This window comes from Tamandua tetradactyla, chromosome X (genome assembly GCF_023851605.1).
Source record: "Tamandua tetradactyla isolate mTamTet1 chromosome X, mTamTet1.pri, whole genome shotgun sequence".
Classification (NCBI taxonomy): domain Eukaryota; kingdom Metazoa; phylum Chordata; class Mammalia; order Pilosa; family Myrmecophagidae; genus Tamandua; species Tamandua tetradactyla.
The window spans coordinates 16311335-16332455 of NC_135353.1; the positions used below are offsets into that span (position 1 = coordinate 16311335).

The 21121-nt window shown below is 41.9% G+C and overlaps 2 pseudogenes; both read right to left on the reverse strand.

Moving 5' to 3' along the window:
• Positions 1-589: 589 nt before the first annotated feature.
• LOC143671691 (melanoma-associated antigen 10-like) lies at positions 590-1640 on the reverse strand (annotated as a pseudogene).
• Positions 1641-9695: 8055 nt separating this feature from the next.
• On the reverse strand, positions 9696-10220 carry LOC143671417 (mediator of RNA polymerase II transcription subunit 28 pseudogene; annotated as a pseudogene).
• Between the last annotated feature and the right edge of the window lie 10901 nt (positions 10221-21121).

A 21121-nucleotide genomic window follows, 5' to 3' on the forward strand; every position in this document is an offset into this window, starting at 1 on the left:
AGTGTTTTCCAAGGAGCAGATGTTCAATTAAGGTCTAGGGAATAAATAAGCCAGTGATCACGGGCTTTAATTTATGAATATTTCACTTCACCTACATTCTTGAATAAGTCAAGTAATGCCAGGTTATGTATATTTAATTTTAAAGAAAAACAGACACAAAGAAATATGAAAGCTCAAAAGTCAGCCATTAAAAATATTTTGCCCCAATTTCTTGTACCCCTTTATTTTACTGCTGGGGACTACCAATTTCCAAGGATATTCCTATTCCAATGCAATCTTATCTTGTTTCAGATCTCAAAATGAGATGGAAGGTTTCCAATGTCCATCTTTACAACTTGGCAAAACTATTAAACTTGATATACATCAATAAATATGCAACTAAAATCTGATATAAATTTTGAGTCTCAAGATAATGAACCTTCTATTAAAAGGAACATTTGAAAAATACCAAAAAAAAAAAAAGATAAACCTTCAAGTTACCTATAGAGAAGAGGGAAATTCAGTGTTATACACTGTGTTCCACAGGCCCTACCTTGACCCTCCTTAGAAAGATGACTGCCTTCTTCAAAAACAGAGTGAAGAATATGCTTCAGGCTTTACTTGTGCCTGGAGAAGCTGCTGGCCAACACAGAGCAACAAACACAGCAGCAGTACTAACTGCGGGGGCAATTCTAGCCTGGGCTCTCTCTTTCACAACTTCAAAGCCTCCTTATACCAGGCAGAGAATATACTGGGGTAAGTCCCACTGATCTTGGTGAAAAACCCCAGGACCTTCATCTTGTTGATTTCTGCGTGGGCCCTGGGACCCCACAGGAACTCATAGAGAGGAGGATCACTGCCAGGCGTCTGCTGGTACTCCAGGCAATTTTCCTGCACCAAATCTCTGGTGAGGAGTTTCCTGGACTCTCAATAGATGAAATGCTCCCTCCCTGCATACACTCTTAGCATATTCAGTAAATCCCAGACCTCCTCCTCAGGGGCGCAATTGCCCTCCATGAAGATCACACCCAGGACAATTATAAGAAGGCCATTCAGCATCTCATTGTAGGTGAGGTCCAGTGAGTTGAGGAAGATGTAGGAGTGCATGGTAGGGTCTAATTTCTTCATGTCAAAGCCATAGGCTACCTCCATGAACTTAGAAGCTTTCTTGAAGATCATAGGGAATTGGTTCTTGTACTTTTGGAGGACAAACTTCAGCATTTCTTCTTTTGTGACAGGCAACTTCAGTCATACTTGATGAGGAGGAACCTCACCAAATCAGTCACTTCCTCATCTAGAGGGTCTTTTATTGATGATGCAGCATATGTTGATTCTTTACTTCTTAAGCTCTCATCTGATGTGTTCAATAAAGTGTTGGAGAAGAAGGAAGAGGGGAAGAAAGAGGTTGTCTGAAGACTCTGAGGAGTACTTGATATCACAGCAGCTGGCTCCTCCATTTCCTTAGGGGTGTCTAGAATCAAAGAAGAGGGAGAGGAAGAGGAGGTGGACAGAAAGGAGAAGTGAAAGGAGGAAGTGGGAGAAGAGGAGCCCTCCTCCTCCTCAGCTGCCAGGTCCTGTGCAGCTATCAAGTCTTATATCTCGATTTGGATCTGTAAGTCTTTCTCAAACATGTACTGTGGATGCTTTGGAGAATGAGACATGATGACTCTTGTCAGTTCAGCATGCAAGAGTATGGGCAGGAGGGTGGGAAATGGGGACCCACAGGTCTGAGAGAGAGAGAATATGTGAGAAGTGTGAGTAGATCAACTCAACGTTCTGACAAACGCTGACTTACAGGTCTTTTCTTTAAGTGATGCTCGAGGGCCTTATAGGGCTCCTGTGTACCTGGTTGGCCTGCACCTAAGAATCAGAAAGAGGAAGTGAGAGGACTCTTGAGAGTTCAGCCTGTGGCATATCCCATGGCTTACAGGGCTGACAGTAAGATGAGTGGGGATTGGGTTCTGTGGGGCCACCTGTATTCCGGGGTAGGTGTTGGCTGTGGAAGACATTCAGGGTGCTCACCTTGACTCCTGGCAGTGCCTGAGCCTCTTTCACTTTTCTGACCTAAGGATGAGTGCTACAGATCAAGGCTATCTTCTTCCAGTTCCTTGAGCTCCTAAATGAGGAACTGAGGGGCACTTCATGCTGCAGATTGCAAACCCAGTCCTGGGTCGCCCAGTACTGACATGAGTGGCAGGAGCAAACTCTGTGAAGTCTGTACTGCTCTGGGGTGGATGGTCCCTTCAGTCCTCACTCAGTGTCTTTACCTTTCCCCTTGTAGGTTTTGGTCCCCACCCCTCTGCTGACCTGAGGCAAAACTCTTGGAAAAAGAGCTGACATTCTTAAGATCAATGAAGAAGGAGTGAAGGGATACCACACCCTGCCAATGTGCCCAGGGCCTCCCAAAGCTGAAATCAAAGGCTCTCTTAACTCTGTAAGGGGACCATCTGTATTCGAATTTGGAGGGGGTTCCCCTAAGACCTTACAATGATGCTTGGCAGAGTCTGGGACTCTTTGCTCTATTAACCTGATGTGACTCCCTCAGACCAAGCTCTAACCTCCCTGAGACATACATCTTCACCTTGTGAGTCACAGCTATGTGGGAAGTAAGGGATTGTCACAATTGGCCAACCCTGCGTGGGTTCTCCCAGGGCTAAGAAGAAGAACCAGTTAAACTCTGTTGTGTCCCTTCTTTTCTGGGGTATGGGATGTGGCTTTAGTCCTCAGCAAGGGTCCTTACCCTAACTCCAGGCCAAATCTTGGACTTCACCCTCTTAATGACATGTTATCAGCTCTTTAGGCCAAGGACATTACCTTACTAAGAACCTCCCCATACCCTATTCCTCAGTGTCCTCACGTTGACTCTTGGCAGTGCTTGTAACTATTCTCTCACTTGGCAAGTCCTAGGGTTGACATTTGCCACTAGGGCCCGTTTGGATTGGGGCTCAATATAACTTAAGGGCAAGACTGATGACCTTTCTACCTGAGATAAGAGATCCTTTCAACATTCCCACAATGTCCTTTCCCTGTCATCTGGGAGGACCTTGGAATCCTCTAATGATCTGGGACTGAGAGTTCAGAACAAGGCCCTCACTTCCCTTATATGCCCCCCAGGCTACCCATACATGAGGTTTCCCAGTACTAACAAGAGGAGCAAGAAAAGGATGTGTTCTAGGTTGCTAGCTTCCAGAATGCAATATACCAGAAATGGAATGGCTTTTAAAAGGGAAATTTAATAAGTTGATAGTTTACAGTTCTAAGGCCAAGAAAATGTCCCAATTAAACAAGTCTATAGAAATGTCCAATCCAAGACATCTGGGGAAAGATACCTTGGTTCAAGAAGGCTGATGAAGTTCAGGGTTTCTCTCTGAAGTGGAAGGGCACATGGCGAACACAGTCACAGTTTCTGTCTCATTTGGAAAGGCACATGGTAAACACAATCAGGGTTCCTCTCTCATCTGGAAGGGCACATGGCAAGCATGGCATCATCTGCTAGCTTCTTCTCCTGGCTTCCTTGTTTCATGAAGCACCTCAGGAGGCATTTTTTTTCTTCATCTCCAAAGGTCACTGGCTGGTGGACTCTGCTTCTTGTGGCTATGTCATTCTGTTCTGCTCTCTCTGAATTTCCTTCATTCTCCAAAATGTCTTCTCTTTTATAGGACTCCAGAAACTTATCAAGACCCACCCAAATAGGTGGAGACATGTCGTCACTTAATCCAGTTTAACAACCCTCTTGATTAAATCACATCTCCAGGGAGATAATCTGATTATAGCTTCAAACGTACAGTATTGAATAGGGATTATTCTGCCTTTACGAAATGGGATTTAGATTAAAACATGGCTTTTATAGGGGACATACATCCTTTCAAACCAGCACAGATAGGGTGCCTTTCACCAACAATCTTGCCTGGGGTTTTCAGAGCTGACAGCATGGGCAGCTTTCTATGTGTCCCTTAAAGGGCTGACATGAAGATGGGCTCATTCAACAAAACCTCATCTCCCCCAGTCTCCTAAAGCATAAGTCAGGATATACCATATCAGGCTTCCTGCCCAGTGCTTCTCCAGGCTAAGAAGGGGAAGGATAGCAGGAGGAGGGCCTTCCACTTGTGATGGGAAGACCCACAACCCACTGACTCCTGGTACTACTGGGCCTACTCCTTCAGAATGAGATGCAGGCCCTTCAGACCAAGCAACTTGCTACCCTGAGACAACGAAGGCAGGAGGAAGGGCCCACCACTCCAGTCCACCCTTGCATGGTACCTCCCAGAACTGACAGCATGGGCCGGGTAGTTTCAGGGGAGTTCCCACTGTGGGAGGTAGGGGTATCTTCATTCACTCTCAAGGTATTCATGATTTCTAACGGCCTGGGACAGCTTCCTTTCCGCCAATCAAAGAACACCTTTAGGTCCAAGGCCCCTATCTGCATGAGATCAGTGAAGGGGAAATGAGGGGGAAAGGCAACTCTAACTGAGAATCTTGTGCAGGACCTTCCAGGGCTGAAGGCACAGGTGGATTTCCATGGGTTTCTCTCTGGGGGTACAATAAGATCCAGCTTATGGCCTCACCTCGATGCCTGTCAAAGCCTGGGACTCTTCCTTCTGCTGACCTGAGTCTGTCCCATCAGACAAAGCCTCACCTTCCTCATACCCTAAGGCTGAGACAGGAACCCGAACATCTGGGGATCCTGTCTGGGCCCTCGTGGGGCTGACAACAAGGGCCAGTTTCTCTGAGGTCCCTTCTGTCCGGGTGGAAAGCCCTTTCAATCCTCCCTCAAAGTCCTGGGGCCCTACCTCTACTCATCTGAGTCAGTCCGCTCAGAGGAAGCCTCAAATCAATAAGACCCCAAGGCGGAAGTCAGGATCCGTCACTTCCGGTGTCTTTTTCCAGAACCACCCAGGCTGACAACAGGGGAGAGGGGAGCTGGAACCTGTGGGATCCCTGTGCTCTGGGGTGGGGTGGGGGCGGGGGGGTGAGGGAAGGGGGGGGCGGGGGTGAGGGAACATCATTTCTCCTCAAGGTATGCACATTTACTCCTGACAAGGCTGGTCCCCCGTCCCTCAGACCAAGACCGTCATCTCTATGAGTCCCTGTCGCAGAAGTGTGTGCGCCTGGGGGTGCCTCTGCCAGAAAGCCCCAACCTAGATTCCCAGCACCGACAGAAATGGTGGATCTTGGTGGTGCCCCTTCTCTGTCTGGGTCCTCTCAGCCCCCCCAAAGGGGTCCTCACCTTGATGCCTGTCAGGGCCTGGGACTCTTCCCACTGCTGACCGGAGTCAGTCCGGTCTGAGGAAGCCTCAAATCAATAAGTCCCCAAGGCGGAAGTCAGGATCCGCCACTTCCGGTGTCTTTTTCCAGAACCACCGAGGCTGACAACAGGGGAGAGGGGAGCTGGAACCTGTGGGATCCCTGTGCTCTGGGGCGGGCGGGGGGGGGGGTGGGGGGTGGGGGGGTGGGGGCGGGTGGGTGAGGGAAGGGGGCAGGGGGGGCGGGGGGGCGGGGGGGGCGGGGAGGCGGGGGGGGGCAGGGGCGGCGGGGGGGCGGGGGGGTGAAGGAAGGGGGCGGGGGGGGGGCGGGGGGTGAGGGAAGGGGGCGGGGGGGGGGTGAGGGAAGGGGGCGGGGGGGGTGAGGGAAGGTGGGAGGGGCGCGAGGGAACATCATTTCTACTCAAGGTATGCACATTTACTCCTGACAGGGCTGGTCCCCCGTCCCTCAGACCAAGACCGCCATCTCTATGAGTCCCTGTTGCAGAATTGTGTGCGCCTGGGGGTGCCTCTGCCAGAAAGCCCCAACCTAGATTCCCAGCACCGACAGAAATGGTGGATCTTGGTGGTGCCACTTCTCTGTCTGGGTCCTCTCAGCCCCCCCAAAGGGGTCCTCACCTTGATGCCTGTCAGGGCCTGGAACTCTTCCCACTGCTGACCCGAGTCAGTCCGCTCAGAGGAAGCCTCAAATCAATAAGACCCCAAGGCAGAAGTCAGGATCCGTCACTTCCGGTGTCTTTTTCCAGAACCACCCAGGCTGACAACAGGGGAGAGGGGAGCTGGAACCTGTGGGATCCCTGTGCTCTGGGGGGGGGGGGGGGGCGGGGGGGTGAGGGAAGGGGGAAGGGGCGCGAGGGAACATCATTTCTCCTCAAAGTATGCACGTTTACTCCTGACAAGGCTGGTCCCCCGTCCCTCAGGCCAAGACCGCCATCTCTATGAGTCCCTGTCGCAGAAGTGTGTGCGCCTGGGGGTGCCTCTGCCAGAAAGCCCCAACCTAGATTCCCAGCACCGACAGAAATGATGGATCTTGGTGGTGCCCCTTCTCTGTCTGGGTCCTCTCAGCCCTCCCAAAGGGGTCCTCACCTTGATGCCTGTCAGGGCCTGGGACTCTTCCCACTGCTGACCTGAGTCAGTCTGCTCAGAGGAAGCCTCAAAGCAATAAGACCCCAAGGCGGAAGTCAGGATCCGTCACTTCCGGTGTCTTTTTCCAGAACCACCCAGGCTGACAACAGGGGAGAGGGGAGCTGGAACCTGTGGGATCCCTGTGCTCTGGGGTGGGGGGGGGGCGGGGGGGCGGGGGGAGGGGCGCGAGGGAACATCATTTCTCCTTAAGGTATGCATATTTACTCCTGATAGGGCTGGTCCCCCGTTCCTCAGACCAAGGCCGCCATCTCTATGAGTTCCTGACATGGAAGTGTGCATGCGTGCGGGTGCCTCTGCCAGAAAGCTCCAACCTAGACCCCCAGCACTGACAGAAGAGGTGACTGTAAGTGGCGCCCCTTCTCTGTCTGGGTGCGAGGTCCTCTCAGCCCCCCTGCCCCCCCAAAGGGTTCTCACCAAGACGCCTGAAGGGCTTGGAACCTCTCCCTCTCTGACCTGAGTCTGTTCCCCTAGAAGAAGCCTCACCTTCCTCACACCCCAAGGGTGAAGTCAGGAAACATTACATCCCAGGACCTTCTCCAAAACGACAGAGTGTGGGCAAAGTTTGGGTGAGAGGGAAACTCAGCCTTCCTCAATGTCTTTATGTTTGCTCCTAATAAGGCTTATAACCTAAGATTGTCAGTCTTTGTCTTGACCAACTTTCATGCCTTGCTCTCGGTGTGCCTCTCTCTGCTACCTCCTCCACCTTAACTATGTTGAAATTAATTTTGCAACCGTTAGTCAGCCAGAAAATAAAAAGGTAAAAAAGACAATTTTAGATCCTAGCTATTCCCAGTTATCAATTTCCCCTTGACCTCACCCTCCCCCCTTTTGCCAGATAGCTTACTGGTGTTTTTCCGTTGTCCTTACCCTGACCATAAAACTTATCCAGTAGTCTTCGTTCCTTAGAGTTGAGTTCTACTCTCTCTCCCTATCAGGGTAGCGATAAAATCATGCTTGCCTGTTTCATAGTGATAGGTGCGGTTTTTCTTTGACAGAGCCTTTCCTTATTCTGGTCTGAGGATGCTTCCCAGTGGCCACATCTCCCATATTCTTGTGATCCCCAAAAAGGAAATGATGGGCAATGGCACCTGTGACTGAGAATCCTGTTAGGGGCTTGCCAGGGCTGACAACAGGGCAATTTCTACGGAGGCCCCCTCTGTCTAGGGTGAGAACTCCCTTAGAGCTTCCTCAAGGTCCTCTCCTTGACACCTGGCAAATGTAATGACTTTCTTATGACCCGAGCCTTGCCATTCCAATCAAGGCACTTACCCCTCTTGGACCATCTACTTGGAAGTCAGGGGACACTGCACCCAGCCACCCTGCCCGAAGGGCTGGCAGCAGGTAGGAAGCTGGATTCTGCAGGATGTCCTTTTTCTGAGTTTGGGGTCTCCTTAGTGTTCTCCATCAGAATCCTCACTGTGACAGCTTGCAGTGCCCAGGACTCATCTCTCTGCTGACCTAAGTCTACCCTGTGCAGACCAAAGCCCAAATCTTCCTGAAATTTTGAGTAGAAATAAGGCATGTGTGCTCAGTCTCATTGTTCTGTCTGGATTCTCCAAGGACAAAAGTAGGTTGGAACTGGATTCTCTTCTGTTTTGGATTGAAGGGACCTCACAGTCTGCACGCTTGAAAGTCCTCCTCTTGGCTCCTGGTACACTGATTAAATACTATCAGGGAGATTCCACTTTCCTGCTAACTCTAAGCATTGCCATCTGCAACGCTTGCAAAGAACGATTTAAAATCTTTCCTCCTTCCTATCCTGTCATCAGCCCTCTATTACAGCTTAGGGACCTTGCTAATTTCACTTTGCTTCCTACCTTAAACACAAGTATCTCCCCAATATTCATTCTCCCCCAGGGGTTTTTCATGTTTTGTTGCTTAGATTTTATTGTTGAGATATATATATATATATTTCATTCTCCTTTCTTTCCTTTTCCAGGCTTGATTTTGAGAGCAGAGGCAACAGTCTGAATTTTATTCTCCTTTTGTCAGCGACAGGTAATGTAAATCTGTAAACAATTTAATAAGAGTTGACATCTTTCAATATTTACTTCCCCAATGAAGAATAGCATGTGCTGCTTCCCTATCTGAGAATATGGTACACTGCTCTATTTATCTAAGACTTCTTTTACCTAAACGAATCCGTAAACTTTTGTGGTTGTCTCCATTAGGTAATTTTTTGATTCTGTTGGTATTGTGAATGGAGTGATTCTATTACATATTCTAATTAGATATTGCTTTTGTCTGGCAAGGCTTTTGATTTTGTTATAGTGTCCTTCCGTATATTAACTTTCTCAAGTCTCATTCATTTGATATTCCATATGCCTTTTCTTAGAATTTTCTGCAGAGGTGTTTATGTTATCACCAAATATCATCTTTGTCTTTTCATCTTTGTGTTCTCATTTGGTTTTTGAATGCAGAAAAGCTAGCCTCAAAAAATGTTGAATAATTTTCCATATTTTTGCTTTCTTTGGTTTTGTAAGGGTTTATATAAGATGGTATTTAATTCTTTCTGACCTTTTGATCTAACTGGCCTTCAAAAATGCCTTGCTGTGTAAGGATAGTTTGAGCTTTGAATACAGCTTGTATTTGATTAAATTTTTCTGTTTCTTTATGGAGCTATTTGGTCATTGACTTGTTTTTTCAAATTTAATAGCATTACATTTATAATAAAATATTTTTATTACAGAAATTCTAAAGCATATCCATAAGTAGACAAAACATTATAATTATAATAAACCAAATATACTGACGCTCAGCATCAAGAATCATCAAAACATGGCTGATCTGGTTCCAGTTATACCTCTACTTACACCTCCCCCCACACACCATTTTTTTTCTTTTCTTTTTTTTCCTCATCTCCTGATTCCCAGGCTGGTTTAATTTTCTCCCTCAGATCATACTAATTAATCTAAAAACTAGGAATATACACATGAAAAAAAAACCAATTAGAGTTGATAAGTCACACAAAAACTAGAAAATAATAAAAAAACATAAAAGGAAATTGGTAAGTGGCATTATGCCAACAATCTAAACTTAGCTAAAGACAAAAAAACTTAGTTGCTTTACCAAAGCTGCAGGTATTTTAGAAAATACCAAAGAAATTAACAGCTTATACAAATAGATTAAAAACTGTTTAGATGGAAGCATAAAATTAAAACTATTTCATTTCCTGTCAAAGAGTTCTTCCAAAATGCCAAATCTGCTAGAACTCATGTTTTGCAAAACTGTTTTAAGGTTGAATCAAATGTGATATCATTTTTAGACTGATCCATGTTGCTCTTTGTTTGTTTGTTTGTTTTTTTAAAATCAGGTTTGCTTCATAGGTGCAGGGATATTAGCAGATGCCTGCTCAAGGTACGCCAAGGACCCTTGAGGGATTTCAGCAGGCTTTTTGTGCTGTCCACTAATGCCATCCAGCACTTGCTGCCAATGCCTCAGTTTTGTCAAATGTTTCTGAACCAAGGCATCTTTCCACTGTAATTCATTCCCTAATTCTGAGACATCCTCTTTGATGACTTGTTCTGGTTTCTGGACAGATAACTGTAATCTTTTTTGTAGGAAAAAACATTCTGTCTGTCTCACAATATCCAGAAATTTCTGGATACACTGATCAACAGCAGTTTCAATTTCCTCCTGATCAGTGCCATTGACATAGTCCTGACTCACCAGAGAAGCAAAACAAGCCTCCAATTCATCCACCAAGGTACTGTTAGAGATTCTCGGAGCCCCTGGCATAGTCTGAAGAAGCAAAGCCCGGCCCAGGAGTCCTGGCAGGGGCGCCAGGGGCACGGGTGGCTGCCCAGAGAACATGCCACCTAGCTGAGCCGCCATTTCTGGAATGACTAAGAAGAGACCAACTACAAACCATTTCTGACTTCAGAAAAATGTAAGGCAAATCCAAGACATCTCTAAGAATTTTAATATGCATTTCTAAAAGATAAAGATTCTCTTATACATCATAAACCCAATAAAATTATAAGTACTAAAAATTTAAGTAAATAAGTCATCACTATAATCAAATGTCCAGCTATTTTTAAGATTTACCTGAAATTCTTATACTTTTTTTATTAGGGAAGTTGTGGATTTATACAACCCACATGCATAGCATATAAGATTCCCATATACTACCTTATTATTAACAACTTGCATTGGTGTGGAACATTTGTTACAACTGATGATAGCACACTTTTATAATTGTACTGTTAACTACAGTCCATTGTTGAGCCTAAGGTTCAATGTTCCTGTTGTGCATTTCCATGGATTTTTAAATACCTTTTTGTTAAACATTTTTTTATTGTGTAGCATATCATATATGCAGAAAAGTGACAGATTTCAAAGTACATTTTTTTCCATGGGTACCTTTTAATAAGTAGTTTTAGAGCAAAATTGAAAGTAGGGTGTGGGTTATGTTCCACAATTTCAGGTATTTCCTTCTAGCTGCTCTAATACATTGGGGACTAAAAAGAAATACCAATGTAGTAATACAGTAGTCATACTCATTTGTTAAATCCAGTCTTCTCTGTAACACCTCCTCCATCTTATTTGATCTTTTTCATTTTTTAGAGTTATCTAGGCAATGACCATTCTAACTTCCTCATGATGAAAAAAGGTGTTGATATTATGGGGTAAGGGAATGTGTTCAGTGATCAACAATTTGTTGATGTTCTGGGATAGAATGGTACCTCTGGGTTTCAGGGTTTCTCTGGCATCGGAAAATTCTGGAGGTTTTAGGTTTCTGAAAAATAAACTGAGTGAAATTTTGAAATCTTTATAACATCTCAGAGAGATCCCTGGAGTTTTTTTTAGGGTTTTCAGGAATACTATTGGTTGGGGCTTGGCATGCATAGCAGTTTGCAGTATCTAGTGGAAGCTTGCATAAAAGTAACCTTCAGAGTAACTTCTTAACTCTATTTGGAATCTCTTAGCCATGGATACCTTATTTTGCTTCATTTCTTTTCCCTCTTTTTTTTTTTTTTTTTTTTACATGGAAGGCACAGGGAATTGAAACTGGGTCTCCGGCATGGCAAATGAGAATTCTACCACTAAGGCATTGTCACGCCTCCCTTTTCCCTCTTTTTTTAAGAAGGCACTGTTAATCCCATGATGCCAGGGCCAGACTCATTCCTGGGAGTCAGGTCTCATGTTGTCAGGGAAACTTATATACCTGGATGTTATGTCCCACACAGCAGGGGAGAGTAATGATTTTATTTGCAGAGCTCGGATTAAAGAGAGAAAACCCATATCTGAGCCACAGAGAGGTTCTTTGGAAGTGACTCTTAGGCTAATTATAGGTAGGCTCAGCTTACCCATTACAGAAATGAATTTCATAAGTGGAAGCTTCAAGATTTATGGCTTCACCTATTAATTTAGGAGTCTCTAATGCTTGAGAGAGTATAAGAAATTTCCCAAGTGGGGAAGTTTAATAGTTCCATATTTTTATTCTCCAGTCCTCTAGGAACTTTGCAAATGCTTTTAAATTATCTGTCCAACATGTTTTGGAATGTAGCAGGGTATTACATTAATCTATACAGCATTACAAGATCTCATTCCCTATTCTAGGCTCCATGTAATTAGGTTGTTTAAATGGATTGGCCAAACAGGTAAAAGTGTGTTATAGAAATTTTACACTTTTGACAAAATAATCATGACTTCTTTGGTCTCACACAGAGGGTGAAGTTTTAGAATAACGACATTATCATCCTATGCCCTATATTCTGATTTACCTTAGTCTCAACCAGATCATCTTTGTCCTCATCTCTAATTGAATTCTGATACCTTTTTCGGTTTATTTGACAGTTGCTGTATGGATTAATGCTGACTCTCAGAGCTGCAGAACTCCAACTCTAAGTCTTAGTTGTTACACAAGTATCTAAAGTTCCAGGGAAATACCAAGTTATACATGTTGAACACAGCATCTCAGAATTTAGAAGTGACACTTAAAATTTAGGAATAAATGTGACTGCTGTAAGAGCTTACAATCTAGGCCCTAATTTTCATATAAGTATTTTCTAAATGAGACCGTGCAATATTTGTTCTTTTGTTTCTGGCTTATTTTGATCAACATAATGTCCTCAGAGTTCATTTACCTTATTGCATACCCCATGACTTCATTCCTTTCTGTAGCTGCACAATATTCCATCTTATGTATATAACATAGTTCAACCTTTCACTCTTCAGTCGATGTACCCTTTTGGCCACCTCCATCCATTGGCAATTGTGAATAATGCCGCCATAAACATCAGTGTGCAAATGTCTATTCAAGTCCTTGCTTTCAGTTCTTTCAAGCACATTCCTAGTAACAGGATTGCCTAATCACATGGTGACCCTATGTCTAACCTCCCATGATTTTACTGCATTGTACTAATTTATGTATATGATTTTACTACATTGTACTCCCATGATTTACTACATTGTGCTAAGGACTGCACCATTCTGCTACCCTACCAGTATTGAAAAGTTATACCTCTTTCTCCACATTCTCTCTAGCACTTGAGTCTTTCTGTTTGTTTATTTATTTAGTATCTGCAGATTTTGTTCAAATATATTCACATAGCATATATTCCATCTAAAATAAGCAGTCAGTGTATCACAGTATCCTCACTTAGTTGTACAATCATCCCTCCCAATTTTAGGCAATTTTTATTGCTCAAAAGAGAAAAATACACCCACACCAAACAGAAAACCCAAAACTCCCCTTAAATCTTATCAACCCCTAAATATTTACCCTTATTATTTTTGTTTCACTGGGAAGGTATTCCTGTGAAATATAGGTCATAACATGCAATAGGTAGTTTTCCCCTATACTCGTCTATTATTAAATCTTTGTACAAGTGTCATACCTTTGAACTTGTTCATACAAAAATTTATTTATATCAGTAGTGTTAAGTGGTGAAATACATGGCTATAAACAACCCCTTTTAAACATATTCATCTGACCTGCAGCAGTATTACTTATAATCCTAATAATTTTCTCAGCATTTGCTTGTCTGAAAATTTTAATATCTCTCACTTTTGAAGGACAAAATTGCTGCATTAAATGTTCTTGCCTTGCAATTTTTCTCTTTCAGAATCATAAATATATCATGCCACTGCCTCCTCACCTCCAATGTACCTGTTGAGTAGTCTGAACTTAGTCTTGTGTGACTTCTGTTGTATGTGTTGAATCACTTTACTCTTACTGCTTTCAGAACTTTCTGCTTCTGTTCTGCATTTGACAGGCTGAATTATATGGAGAGGGTCTGTTCGGATTTATTCTATTTGAACTTCCATGGGGTTCTTTGAGTTCCATAATTATGTCTTTTATAAGGATTGGGAAGTTTTCCCCTATCATCTCCTCAGAAATCTTTGCAGCCCTTTATTCTTCTGTTCTCCTTCTGGAACACGAATGGTTGTTTTATTTGTGCACTTCATCCTGTCCATCATTTCTCCAAAATCCATTTCAAAGTTTTCCATCTTTACACCATTTGTTCTTTTGTGCATTTGCATTCATTTGCCTTGACCTCTCTTTTGCTCAGTCTTTCTTCCACCTCTTCATACTGCTGTTGAGTGTCTGTAGTATATTTTTAATTTGATCTACAATATCTTTCATTCCCATAAGACCTGCTATTTTTTCTATTTATTCTTTCAATTTCTTTTTTATTCTCTTCTGGTGTTTTATTGTTTTCCTTTATGCCTTTAGCCAACTATTGATGGTATTTAGGAAATCATGTTCATACAAATCAGATTAGTTCATATAAAACAGATTAGTTGTTCCAAATTATGTGTTTCCTCCAATGTTTTAATTTGGTTATTTGGCTTGTTCATATTTTCTTGCATCTTCAGAAGCCTAGTGATTTTTTTCTTGGTATCTCGGCATTTGATTATTTTGATAAGATTATTTTGAAAGTCGATTTCTATTGCTTGTCTAAGATTTCAAATTTGCTTAGGCTTTCATTGAAAGTCTCCTTTTGCCCTTCGTTTGTCAGTGACATCAAATCTCAGCAGGGAGCTCATGCAAGAGGTGCCATTTTAATTGAAAACATGAGAGAAAGGCAGCAGATGATGTCCTTGGGCCCCCTTCTTCCTTCAGGATCCCCTCTCCCTGACTGCGTCAGCTGGCTGAGATTGATCAAGATCATTTGCAAATCCAATCAAGGCTACAGGTCTCCATACACACTGAAAGCCACCAACCCTGGGCATAGGGAATGAGAGCTGGACAATGTGTACCTCTGTGGAAAACTCACTTGTGGGAATGGTGGGTCTGGTGATTCCCAGTCTTCTGCATGGAATGCTCTTGGGCTGTGGTTGTGGGTTTCAAGTTCCCCCACCCTTAGCCAGCCTGGGAGTGCTTGGCTTTGTGACATGGCTCAACCCCTCATCCCCACCTCTTTGTCTGTGCACACCGTGGGTGCTGCAGGCTTCCGTGGAGAAACAATAGAGGCAGTGGGACCAAGAGTGCTTCTTTTGCTGGTCAATTGCCAGATCAACTCTGTTCTACGTATCCCTCCTCCTGAGGGAAGAGCCCCCCAGTTTCACCAAAACCAGGCTCCTACAGCCACTTGCCTCAGAAATTGGGGACAGGCATAATATCCCACAGCAAGGTCTCTGCGAACGTAAACCAAGACTGTTGGCTTCTGGGTTCTCACAGGGGATTTTCCAGTTACTGAGCTTTGAGAGAAGATCACCTAAGCTAATACAGAGGTGGGAGAATGGGAGTGCACCATTCCTTTGGAACCCGCTCCATCCTGCCCAAGATGCAGTCATGACTGAGTAAACTCAATCCATCCTTTCAGTCCTAATTTGTCTGCTTTTTCATCCAGGTCATCCTTATCTAATGTCGAAGTGCCTCTTTGGTCATTCATACCCTGGAACTGTTGTCTTGGTCATTCTCTGTCTTTTTTCCAGTCATTCCATGGAGCAGGGGTGAACTCAGCCTATCTTATTCTGCCATATTTCTGAAAGTCTCCCTTCATGGATTTTGTACAAATTTTTATTCAGTCACCCTATACACAACTGAACATTTCCCCTTTAAATCATTTACAGATATATTTATATATATATATATATATTCATTTACAGATATATATTTTGATGTTGTTAATTATGTGCACAATATTGTGCTACCAAGACCACTATCAATTACCAGAATATTTCCTTCATTGCAAATAGGAACCTTGCACAATTTAAGCCTTAACTACCCATTCCCTATCCTCACCCCATTCTCTGGTGACCTATATTCTAGTTTCTGGCTCCATGACTTTGCGTATTCTAATTATTTTGTATCTATGAGATTATGCAATATCTGTCTTTTTGTGACTGACATATTTCACTCAACATGATGTCTACAAGATTCATCCCTGTTGTCACATGTATCAGGACTTCATTCCTTTTCCATGGTTGAACAATAGTCCATTGTATGTATGCATGGCATTTTGCTTATCCATTCTTTGGTTGATGGACACTTGGGTTGCTTCCATCTTTTGGCAATTGTGAATAATGCCGCTATGAATATCAGTGTGCAAACATCTGTTCAAATCCCTACTTCAAGTTATTTTTGGTATATAGAAGTGGGATTGGGATTGTCAGGTCATATGGTGTTTCTATACTTTCTGAGAAACCACCTGACTGTCTTCCACAGTGGCTACCACCATGTTACATTACCACCATCAGTGAATTGCTATATCAGTTTTCACACATCCTTTCCAGCTCTTGCAACCTTTTTTTTTAATAGCAGCCATTCAAATGGGTATGAAAACTGGCATCTCATTGTGGTTTTGATTTGCATTTCCCTGATGGCTAATGATGTTGAGTGTCTTTTCGTGTGCTTTCAGTTCGTTTGAGAAATGTCTATTGAAGTATTTTGCTCACATTTTAAATGGATTGTTTGTGTTTTTGTTGTTAAGTTCAAGAACTGCTTTTTTATTTTTTGGATAGTAAACCTTTATTGAATATATGATTTCCAAATATCTACTCCTGTTGTATAGATTTTACTTTTAGTTTCATGATGAAGTCTTTTGAGAAACGAAAGTTTTTAGTTTTGATAAAGTCCCATTTGTCTATTTTTTCTTTTGATTTGGGTGTAAAGCCTAAGAACCATTGCCTAACACAAAGACCCAAGGTCCTGAAGATTCTTCCCTACAATTTCTTCTAGGAGTTCGATGTTTTGGCTCTCATATTCAGTTTTTTTGAGTGATTTTGGAATCAGGTATAAAGTGGGATTCCTCCTTCTATGTTTTCTGCAAATGGAGATACAGTTTTCCAGGCAACATTTGTTGAAGAGACTATTCTTTCTTGTTTGAGTGGTCTTTGGCACTCAACAGTCAGTTGGTCATAAATGTGATGATTAATATCTGAGTTCTCAGCTGGATTCCATTGGTCTATGTGCCTGCCCTTGTGCCAGTACCATGTTTCTTTGACTACAGTGACTTTGTAAAAAGTCTTAAGATCAGGCGTTGAGTGTCCTCCAACTTCATTCTTCTTTTTCAAGATGTTTTTAGCTATTTGGGGTCCCTTATCCTTTCATATAAGTTTGATTATTGGCTTTTCCATTTCTGCAAAGAAGTTTGTTGGAATTTTAGTCAGCGTTGCCTTGAATCTGTAAATTGCTTTGGGTAGGATTAGTATCTTCATGACAGTCTTCCATCCATGAACATGGGATGTCCTTCCATTTATTTAGGTCTTTAAAAATTTCTTTTAGCAATGTTTTGCTGTTTTCTTACATCTGTTGCTAGATTTATTCCCCCATATTTAGCTACTTTTGTTGCTATTGTAGATGGAATTTTTTCTTGAATTATTTTTCAGTTCATTCATTGCTTATATAAAGAAACTTTACTGATTTTTATTGTTTTGTTGAACCTTGACACTTTGCTGAATTCACTTATTAGCTCTAGGAGCTTTGATGCAGATTTTTTGGTACTTTGGCATATGGGCTCACGTCATCTGAAAAAGGTCAAAATTTTACTTATTCCTTTTCAAATTGAATGTCTTTATTTCTTTTTCTTGACTAATTGTCCTGGCAAGAACTTTCAGTACTATGTTGTATAACTGTGTGACAGTGGACATCCTTGTCTTTTCTTGATGTGATGGAAACTAGGTCCAGGACAAGCATGCCACATTGACATATTAAACTAGGCAAATTGATACAGGAAAATGTTTATTAACAATAAGCATCCTGATTAAAAAATGAATAAAAGAATAAAATTGAATAAAGAATAAATGAACAAAGAATGAAATGAAAAACCACAGAAGCATAGTGATATAAATAAATGATTGAATAAATGGAATATAATAAAAAAGTCTCCAGTGCAGAATATCACATTGTCTACTGAGTTACTTCATCCTCAAAGAACCTCAAAGAGCCAGAGCCTAACTCCTCATTCCTTAAGTTTGGGCTGCACATATGACTTCCTTCTAAAGATTACAGTATGAAAAGGTGGAAAAAGAGTAACTTTACTTTTTAGAAATCTGTTAAGCACTATCTCATACAGATGATGAAGTTAACATCAACAATGACAAATCATATTCACACTTTGTACCCTGGATATGCTCTGATAAAAATGAGATTTACCTTTGTGGTATTCTTCCACTACCCCAGTCTAATCATGGTAAAAAGATCATGCAAATCCAACAAGAGGGTTCTTCTCCAAAATATGTTACCAGTCGTCTTCAAATCTCTCAAGGTAATCAGAAAAAAAGGATATTCCAAGAAAGTCACAACTAAGAAGATCATCAGGGTGAATGATGTCTAAATTTATTATGGTATTCTGGAGGAAACCCTAAGACAGAAAAAGGAAAGTTGATAAAAAAAATGAGGGTATTTTGAATAAAGTGTGCTTTTTGTTAATAATAAAGCATCAATATTGGTTCAATTGTTGTAGTAAGTCAAACATATTATGACAATTTTCACCCTCTCCGGACCCAAACCCTATTTTCCTGCCACTTTGTTCTATTTAGTATTTATTTATTTATTTTAACTTTTAAAAAATTGTATAATATAATGCATATGCAAAGCAAAGAAAGAAAAAAGCACTAGTTTTCAAAGCACTCTTCAACAAGTAGTTACAGGACATATGCCAGCGTTTCTCATGGACTTCCATACCATCATCTCAGATTTTTCCTTCTAGCTGCTCCAGAATATTGGAGGTTAGAAAGAATAAATATTTTTCTCTCATAACAATCGACTTGTTTTTTTCTTTTTTTTTGTGGAAAATAACATATATACAAAAAAGCAATAAATTTCAAAGTGCAGCACAACAATTAGTTGTAGAAGAGATTTCAGAGTTTGGTACCACAATTTTAGGTTTTTACTTCTAGCTGCACTAAGATACTAGAGACTAAGAGAAATATCAATATAATCATTCAGCAATTTGTTAAACCGGACCTTCTCTTTAGAACTACATCATCACTTTAAATCTTTCTCCAACTCTTTAAGGGTATTTGGGCTGTGCTTATTCTAAAATTTTCATGTTGGAAGAGCTGTCAAAAGTAAGGGGTAGGGAGATGCAACTATCTGATGTTCTGGAATGGCTGGCACCTCTAGGTTTCAGGACTTATCTAGTCCAAGGACCCATCTGGAGGTTGTAGGTTTCTGGAAAGTTACACTAGTGCATGGAACATGTGTAGAATCTTCTCTCTTGTCCTAGGTATTCCTTATGACAGGCTGTAATGATTTTGGTTAAGGTTTGGCAAGTTATGATAGGTAGCAATGTCTAACCTCCAGAGTAGCCTCTCAACTATATTTTAACTCTACTGATACTTTATTAGTTATACTTCTTGTCCCCCTGTGGGTCAGGATGGCATTGTTGATCCCATGGTGCCAGGGCCAGACTAACTCCTGGGAGTCATCTCCCATGCCACCCGGGGGACTTTCACCCCTAGATGTCAAGTCCCACATAGGGGTTAGGGGAATGATTTCACTTGCAGAGTTGGGCTAAGAGAGAATGAGACCACATCTGAGCAACAAAGAAGGTCTTCTGGAAGTAACTCTTAGGCAAAGCTACAGATAGGCTAAGCTTCTCTGCTACACATATAAGCTTAACCAGTGCAAGCCCCAAGATTAAGGGCTTGGCCTATTGATATGGATGTCCCTAATGTTTGACACAGTATGAGGGGTTTCCCAGGTGGTAAAGTTTAATAGTGCCATATTTTTTCTCACATTTCTCAAGGCACTTTGCCAATAAGTTTTTCTTTTTTAAAACATGGGCAGGCACTGAGAATCGAATCTGGATCTCTGGCATGGCAGGCAAGAACTCTACCACTGAGCCATCATTGCTCACCTTGCCGATATTTTTTGATTATCTGTTTATATTCCTGGGATATATCCAGGAATTACATTAAGCTATACAGGATTAAAGGCCTTCATTCTTATTCTGGGCTCCCTGTGTTTTGATTGTTTAAATGGGCTATCTAGACAGGTTGAGAAGATTATGTGCTACAGAAAATGTAGGTTCTGGACAAAATAAACCTTTCTTTCTTTGGTGTCAAAGAGTAGGTGAAGTTCTAAAATATGTACAATGTCTTCTTTAACCTTGTGCTCTGAATTACCTTAATCCTAACCTGATCACCTTCATTCTTATCTCTGAATACCAGGTTATTCATATATAAAACGGCCTCTAAAAATCCAGAAATAATAATTACTATTCTGGACAATATGTGACTGCTACAAAAGTTTGCAGTCTAGGGCCCTGTTGTCTTATAAGCATTTTCTAAGTGAGACCATACAATAATTGCTCCTTTGTTTCTGGCTAATTTTGCCTCACCAGTGTCCCATAGGTTCATTCACAATGTTTCATGCCTCACAACTTTGTTCCTCTTGTAGCAGCACAACATTCGATCATATGTATACACCATCATTTGCCAATCTACATCACAGTTAGTGCATCCTTCAGCCACCTTTACCATGGTCATAAATGTGGAGTCATACAGCATCTATCCTTCTGTGTCTGGTTTATTTCACTCAGTATTATGTCCTCAAGGCTCATCCACCTTGTCCTGTGCTTCAGGATGTCATTTCATCTTACTGCTGCATAATATTCCATCATATGTATATACCACATTTTGTTAATTCACTCGTCTGTTGATGGGCACTTGGATTGTATCCATTTTGGGGGGATTATGAACAATGCTGCTATGAACATTAGTCTGCAAATGCCTGTTTGTGTCACTGCTTTCAGCTCTTCTGCGTAATATACTGAGTAGTGCTATCACCAGGTCATAAGGCAACTCAATACTTAGTTTCTTAATGAACCGCCAAACTGTCCTCTATAGCAGTTATACATTATACATTCCCACCAGCAGTGGACAAGTGTCCCAATTTCTCCACATCCTCTCCAACATTTGTGGTTTCCTGTTTGTTTAATAGCAGCCATTCTCATAGGTGTGAGGTGGTGTCTCATTGTAGTCTTGATTTGCATTTCCTTTTTAGCTAATGAAAATGAGCATCTCTTCTAGTGCTTTTGAGTCATTTGCATTTGCTCTTCAGAAAAATGCCTATTCATATCTTTAGCCCATTTTATAAATGGTTTTTTTGTTCTTTTGTTGTTGAGTTGCATGATTTCTTTATGTATATAGGATTTCAGACCTTTGTCTGATGTGTGATTTCCAAATGTTTTCTCCCACTGAGTTGGATGCCTCTTCACCTTTTTAGCAAAGTCTTTTGAGGTGCAAAAGCATTTGAGTTTGAGGAGTTCCCATTTATCTATTTTTTCTTCTGTTGCTTGTGCTTTGGGCGTAAAGTTTAAGAACTTACCTCCTAT